This window comes from Papaver somniferum, chromosome 11 (assembly GCF_003573695.1).
Source record: "Papaver somniferum cultivar HN1 chromosome 11, ASM357369v1, whole genome shotgun sequence".
NCBI classification, from domain to species: domain Eukaryota; kingdom Viridiplantae; phylum Streptophyta; class Magnoliopsida; order Ranunculales; family Papaveraceae; genus Papaver; species Papaver somniferum.
The window spans coordinates 100,158,202-100,166,177 of NC_039368.1; positions in this window are offsets into that span (position 1 = coordinate 100,158,202).

Sequence of the window (7,976 nt, forward strand, 5' to 3'; positions counted from 1 at the left end):
TGAATTAGGTAAACCAACCCTAATTGTACTGTTTTCAATTTGGGGATTTTTTTGGGTAAACCCTAATTGTGTCTGTGGACTATAAATTGAGGGTTGTGGGTGTTGTAAAGGGATGCTTGGATTAGCCGGCGTCCAGGACTTTCATGTCCTGTTAATGTGTTTTTTTTCTCTTCAGTTTTGTGCTGTTTCATGCACTTTTCATGTTCTGTTAATGTTGTTTTTTTAGTTCAATTTTATGTTAATTTTCAATTTCAGTTCAATTTCATTTATTTTCATATCCTTTTTGTTCCTTGTGATGTTTGTTCCTTCATTTCAGTTGTAATGTTTGTTCTGTTAAGGTTTAATTTCAGTTGTGATGTTTGTTCCTTGTGATGTCTGTTAAGGTTTAATTTCAGTTGTTTCATGTTCTTGTGATGTTTGTTCCTTCATTGTTCAACTGTGTTTCAATTCATTGTCAAGAAGTGATGGTATGCTAGGTTAGAGCTTTCAGTACACTGTTTTGATTGAGCAGTGGGGAGAAACTAGTGCTCACTAGTGACAATGAGCAAGCTAGTTTTCTTCCCACTCCATTTGTATGCTTAACTCTCTTGCATTGTTGTGATTGAGCAATGGGAGGAATTAGTGCTCATAGCAAGCTAATTCTCCTCCCATTCCATTGGTATGCCTAGAGCCACTGCTACTACTTGCATTGTTATCACTGTTAGTTTCACCATCTTCCCTGCCTTAGGCTAATTGCCTTTGTGTCACTTTCACTTTGTTCCTTTTGTTTGTTTTTGTTCACTGTTTTGTTACTCATTATCTTGTTCACACAATTTTCTTCATTGCCTTGTTTTGCCCTGTTTACTTCCCTTGGCTTGCTGCAACTCTGTTGCTGCTGCTGTTTTCTTGGCCTTGTGCTGTTGTGCACTGCTTGTGCAGCTGCTGCTGCAACCCATCTGCCCTGCAACTCTGCTGTTGCTGCTTTCCTCTGCATTGCTGCATTGCCTCCCTTCCACTGCTGCTGCAACTGCTTCCTCTCCTGCTGCCATTCCTTTCCCTATTGTTTTCCCTTGTTGCAGCACTGTTGTTAGCCCCAGCTGCTACTGCTTGCATCTGCTCTGCTGTGCACTCAAGCCCATAGCTCAATCCCATTGAGCCCAAAAGCCCAAAACAAAGTTTAAGACCAAAGCCATAGTCCACATTTCTGAGCCCAAGCTCAGTTCAGCCCAACAGTTCCAAGGGTATTCAAAGCCCATTGATATTCAAGACCCTTTGGTATTCAAAGCCCATTAGCAAATTAGAACCCAAAATAGCTAGAAACTCCAAACACACCCAGTCTCTGGATCGACCCGTACTTGCACGAGCTAACAACTGACGACCGTTGCACTTGCGGTATTACTGTAGGCCCCCGTTTTTATTGCGCTTAATTTTATACATATCTCCGGGCCCGCCAAGTTTTGGCGCCGGCCGGGGATTGGTGCTGTGTTTTTCTTGTGTTTTTTTTAGCTATTTTTGCATTTCACTTCATAGCATTTGCATCTGCATCTGCTTCACTTCATTTGCTGTTGGACCTGCTGTTCTGAACCTGTTTTTTCTCTGCTGGGACGCCACCAAGGAAAAGAACCAAAACCAACTGGATTTTGCAACAATATCAGAGCAGCTGGGCTGTGCTTAAAAGGTAACCCATTTAAGAGAACCGAATTGTGGGCTTCCAATTTTTAATTGTGGGCTGTAATATTAAAGCCAATTTTTGGGCTTCTCTTATTTCTGTTGGGTTTGTAATAATTTATTTGTGGGCTTGTATTTGTTTAATTTGTGGGCTTGTTTAAATTCTTTCATTGGACTTGTATTTTGGACTCTGGGTTTAAACCCAGCTGAGCTTGTAACTACCACGCTAGTTGAACTCGTTAGTGGGCCGAGTACCCAAATTCTAGGCCGAGATTTTGGACTCAGTTCCACCAAAAGTTTTCAACCAAGCGGAGCCAAAGCAAACACAAAAGGCTTCACAGTGGGCTTGCTCCCATTCAAAACCAAATTTTATTTTCTTTTTCTAAAAAAAAAAAAAAAAAAAAAAAAAAAAAAAAAAAAAAAAAAAACCAAAATTTTCTTTTGCTCCATTCAAAACCAAATTTTATTTTCTTTGTTAAAAAAAAAAAAAAAAAAACCAAAATTTTCTTTTGCTCCCAATTTCAAAAACCAAAAATTTCTCCCATAAAAACCAAAGTTTTCCAAATGTCTCCCGACAAAACCAAATTTTTCCCAAAAAGTCCAATCCCATTAAAAAAAAAAAAAAAAAAAAACCAAATTTTCTTGTAGATAATGTGTTAGTTAAAATTCCTTTTGTATATATTTTGTGCTCATCCATTGTGACTCCGAATATGTTGGAGTTTTTGCCTTGGATAACGGAGTTTTAATTCTGCTTTCGCCGAAATCGGGTATTCTCTCTCCTTTTACTCTACTCAGCATGTCCCTTTCCATATGTTGCATTTTAATTCTTTCCATATTTTGAAACATTGAGGACAATGTTTTTTAGGTTTGGGGGTATAGAGTAGATCCACGATAATATGCCATAATTGAAAACAAAACTCCATCTTTTTGAAAAAATTGAAAAATTCCAAAAAAATTAAAAAATGAAAATCATAAAAAAAAATGGAGCTCATTTACCTTGAAATGTTGACTCTTGTGCAAATATGTATTATTAGGAGTCTTAGTCTAGATATTTAGGCACCCTGATTCTAGCACAATTCACATAGTGATAAGAAATTTGCACGCGCACGATCTACCAATACATGTATGGCCTCGATCTTCAAGGTGTTTGATAGGAAGTTACGATTGCCAATCACTTTAGAATACTGAACGAAACTTGACTAGCTTGTTCTTTGGTTGGTTGGGATAGAAGGTGGAGGTTACATTAAGAAAGACAACCATCGAATTTAACTGGGTGCATCAAAAAGGGCTACCTCTTGCAAAGTGTCATGTAATCTTTTGTTTCCTTTTGTTATGTATCAAAAGTGTTTCCTTATGCAAAAAAAAAAAAAAAAAAAAAAAAAAAAAAAAAAAAAACGATGTATATATTCAGAAAAAAAAAAAAAAAAAAAAATCAGAAAAATACAAAAAAATCAAGTATTTATCAATTCCATCCTCTCTTGTTCCAAAAATAAAAAGAGAATAGTCAATGTAAATAAGATCATGTAAATAGTCATTTTTGTTTTTTTTGTAATAAGCAAGGAGGGTGTATGCCATTGATGTACAACGCGAGTAATTGTGAAATACCTCCAACTCATTCACAATTCTCGTAAAGTCCGGACAGCTAGCTAGATTTCGACCTCGTTCTTAGCCTGAGAAACTATCTCTTGGTGATTAGTAGTCATAACTTCAGATCTTTCTTTACACATGTGTAGATACACTTTACACTTTTCACATGTCTTTTTTTTGTTATCAGTGCTAGGATTGTGCCTTCGATAGCTAGATTGACATCTCCATTTTGCTGTGAGCTTAAACTGTTTTGCACATGTCACATTTGATGGAATCTGAGCTTATATTTTGACCTAGAACTTTGTAGGTACGTTCTAAGCAAACCTTCACGAGACTTCAACTCGTCCACTAGGGACACTTAGTGGTTTAAAAGGCTTAGTGCATACGCTAAATGCATTCGAGAGACCAGCGACAGTGGTATAGTTAGGATTTCCTTAGTTTTGTTTTACTTGAGGACAAGTAAAATTCAGGTTTGGGGGTATTTGATGAGTGCCAAATATTGTATATTTATCCCTTTTTGTTGGCATTTAACTCATCTTTTGTGCTTAATTCTACATTTTATCCCATATTCTGTATTTTCATTGTTTTCAAGAATAATTTTTTTTAATTAATTTTGCATTTTTAGGTAATAAATAAAGTCTGGATGACTTGCGGAGCAAAAAGAGCAGAAAAGTAGTGAAAAAGCCGGGAGAAATCACGCAAGGAAGCCGCGAAGAATGGTGCGCACAACCTCATTTTCTACACACAAAAACGCCTCCGTTCTCAGCCATCAGATCAGTTCTCAGAAGCATCTGATGGTCGCTCCTTCATAGAGCATCAAAATCTGAAGTCTCTGCCAAGCACCACAGCGCTGAAATTCCAAGCCTTCAGATTAGATGGTAGTTGAATCCAACGGTTCTCCCTTGCTGTTCATCAAAGTTTGATATCTCCGCCTTACACTACAGCACCTAACCTAATCTAGCACCGTTAGTTTCGTTGTATCACTTCATCCCGACGGTCGCTCCTCGCTTGCCTCCGCATCACCGTCCGATCTACCTACCAGCTCCACATCTCACGGCTTAGTCTCGCTGAACATCAAAAATGATGGAGCCGCCACACACTGGAGCACCCGAACCCTACCACCTAACCAAACACCCCCCTTCTTCCCAAAACAGTCGAGCCCTTCTTCTCCCCCTTCCTTCTCCTCTGCAACTCCACGACCACACCTGCTCCGCCACCAACCCTCTGTCACCACCATCTCTACCACCTAACCTCCACCAAATCACCACCAAACACCACCTACACGCCCGTAGCTACCTCCCCTACCTCTATAGCCATCTAACTTATTGATTTTTCACCACTGAAACCCTAGGTGATAAATCAATAAACTAGGTGAGGCTATAAGACGTAATTGAAGCATGGGAAAGGTGCAGCAGACCAAGGAGAAGAATGGGTCGAATTTAATTTGATGTTGCTACATCAAATTAGGTAAGAATTTACGAAACCCTAATTTCTCAATATTTGGGATTTTTATAGAAAACCCTAATTTCTGTTAGGGAGAGCATAGGGAAGCTAGAGTAGGGATATGGGTATGATTGAATTAGGTGAATTAGGTAAAACCAAACCCTAATTGTACTGTTTTCAATTTGGGGATTTTTTTGGGTAAAACCCTAATTGTGTCTGTGGACTATAAATTGAGGGTTGTGGGTGTGTTGTAAAGGGATGCTTGGATTAGCCGGCGTCCAGGACTTTCATGTCCTGTTAATGTGTTTTTTTTCTCTTCAGTTTTGTGCTGTTTCATGCACTTTTCATGTTCTGTTAATGTTGTTTTTTTAGTTCAATTTTATGTTAATTTTCAATTTCAGTTCAATTTCATTTATTTTCATATCCTGTTTTGTTCCTTGTGATGTTTGTTCCTTCATTTCAGTTGTAATGTTTGTTCTGTTAAGGTTTAATTTCAGTTGTGATGTTTGTTCCTTGTGATGTCTGTTAAGGTTTAATTTCAGTTGTTTCATGTTCTTGTGATGTTTGTTCCTTCATTGTTCAACTGTGTTTCAATTCATTGTCAAGAAGTGATGGTATGCTAGGTTAGAGCTTTCAGTACACTGTTTTGATTGAGCAGTGGGGAGAAACTAGTGCTCACTAGTGACAATGAGCAAGCTAGTTTTCTTCCCACTCCATTTGTATGCTTAACTCTCTTGCATTGTTGTGATTGAGCAATGGGAGGAATTAGTGCTCATAGCAAGCTAATTCTCCTCCCATTCCATTGGTATGCCTAGAGCCACTGCTACTACTTGCATTGTTATCACTGTTAGTTTCACCATCTTCCCTGCCTTAGGCTAATTGCCTTTGTGTCACTTTCACTTTGTTCCTTTTTGTTTTGTTTTTGTTCACTGTTTTGTTACTCATTATCTTGTTCACACAATTTTCTTCATTGCCTTGTTTTGCCCTGTTTACTTCCCTTGGCTTGCTGCAACTCTGTTGCTGCTGCTGTTTTCTTGGCCTTGTGCTGTTGTGCACTGCTTGTGCAGCTGCTGCTGCAACCCATCTGCCCTGCAACTCTGCTGTTGCTGCTTTCCTCTGCATTGCTGCATTGCCTCCCTTCCACTGCTGCTGCAACTGCTTCCTCTCCTGCTGCCATTCCTTTCCCTATTGTTTTCCCTTGTTGCAGCACTGTTGTTAGCCCCAGCTGCTACTGCTTGCATCTGCTGTGCACTCAAGCCCATAGCTCAATCCCATTGAGCCCAAAAGCCCAAAACAAAGTTTAAGACCTAAAGCCCATAGTCCACATTTCTGAGCCCAAGCTCAGTTCAGCCCAACAGTTCCAAAGGGTATTCAAAGCCCATTGATATTCAAGACCCCTTTGGTATTCAAAGCCCATTAGCAAATTTAGAACCCAAAATAGCTAGAAACTCCAAAACACACCCAGTCTCTGTGGATCGACCCGTACTTGCACGAGCTACAACTGACGACCGTGCACTTGCGGTATTACTGTAGGCCCCCGTTTTTATTGCGCTTAATTTTATACATATCTCCGGGCCCGCCAAGTTTTTGGCGCCGCTGCCGGGGATTGGTGCTGTGTTTTTCTTGTGTTTTTTTTAGCTATTTTTGCATTTCACTTCATAGCATTTGCATCTGCATCTGCTTCACTTCATTTGCTGTTGGACCTGCTGTTCTGAACCTGTTTTTTCTCTGCTGGGACGCCACCAAGGAAAAGAACCAAAACCCAACTGGATTTTTGCAACAATATCAGAGCAGCTGGGCTGTGCTTAAAAGGTAACCCATTTAAGAGAACCCGAATTGTGGGCTTCCAATTTTTTAATTGTGGGCTGTAATATTAAAGCCAATTTTTGGGCTTCTCTTATTTTCTGTTGGGTTTGTAATAATTTATTTGTGGGCTTGTATTGTTTAATTTGTGGGCTTGTTTAAATTCTTTCATTGGACTTGTATTTTGGACTCTGGGTTTAAACCCAGCTGAGCTTGTAACTGACCACGCTAGTTGAACTCGTTAGTGGGCCGAGTACCCAAATTCTAGGCCGAGATTTTGGACTCAGTTCCACCAAAAGTTTTCAACCAAGCGGAGCCAAAGCAAACACAAAAGGCTTCACAGTGGGCTTGCTCCCATTCAAAAACCAAATTTTATTTTCTTTTTCTAAAAAAAAAAAAAAAAAAAAAAACAAAAAAAAAAAAAAAAAAAAAACCAATTTCTTTTGCTCCCATTCAAAAACAAATTTTATTTCTTTTAAAAAAAAAAAAAAAAAAAAAAAAACCAAAATTTTCTTTGCTCCCATTCAAAAACCAAATTCTCTTCCATAAAAACCAAAGTTTTCCAAATGTCTCCCGACAAAACCAAATTTTCCCAAAAAGTCCAATCCCATTAAAAAAAAAAAAAAAAACCAATTTTCTTGTAGATAATGTGTTAGTTAAATTCCTTTTGTATTATTTTGTGCTCATCCATTGTGACTCCGATATGTTGGAGTTTTGCCTTGGATAACGGAGTTTAATTCTGCTTTCGCCGAAATCGGGTATTCTCTCTCTTTTCTCTACTCAGCATGTCCCTTTCCATATGTTGCATTTTATTCTTTCCATATTTTGAAACATTGAGGACAATGTTTAGTTTAGGTTTGGGGGTATGAGTAGATACCACGATAATATGCCATAATTGAAAACAAACTCCATCTTTTTGAAAAAGAAAATTCCAAAAAATTAAAAATGAAAATCATAAAAAAAATGGAGCTCATTTACCTTGAAATGTTGACTCTTGTGCAAATATTATTAGGAGTCTTAGTCTAGATATTTAGGCACCCTGATTCTAGCACAATTCACATAGTGATAAGAAATTTGCACGCGCACGATCTACCAATACATGTATGGCCTCGATCTTCAAGGTTTTGATAGGAAGTTACGATTGCCAATCACTTTAGAATACTGAACGAAACTTGACTAGCTTGTTCTTTGGTTGGTTGGGATAGAAGGTGGAGGTTACATTAAGAAAGACAACCATCGAATTTAACTGGGTGCATCAAAAAGGGCTACCTCTTGCAAAGTGTCATGTAATCTTTTGTTTCCTTTTGTTTATGTATCAAAAGTGTTTCCTTATGCAAAAAAAAAAAAAAAAAAAAAAAAAAAAAAAAAAGAACGATGTATATATTCAGAAAAAAAAAAAAAAAAATCAAATCAGAAAAATACAAAAAAAAATCAAGTATTTATCAATTCCATCCTCTCTTGTTCCAAAAATAAAAAGAAATAGTCAATGTAAATAA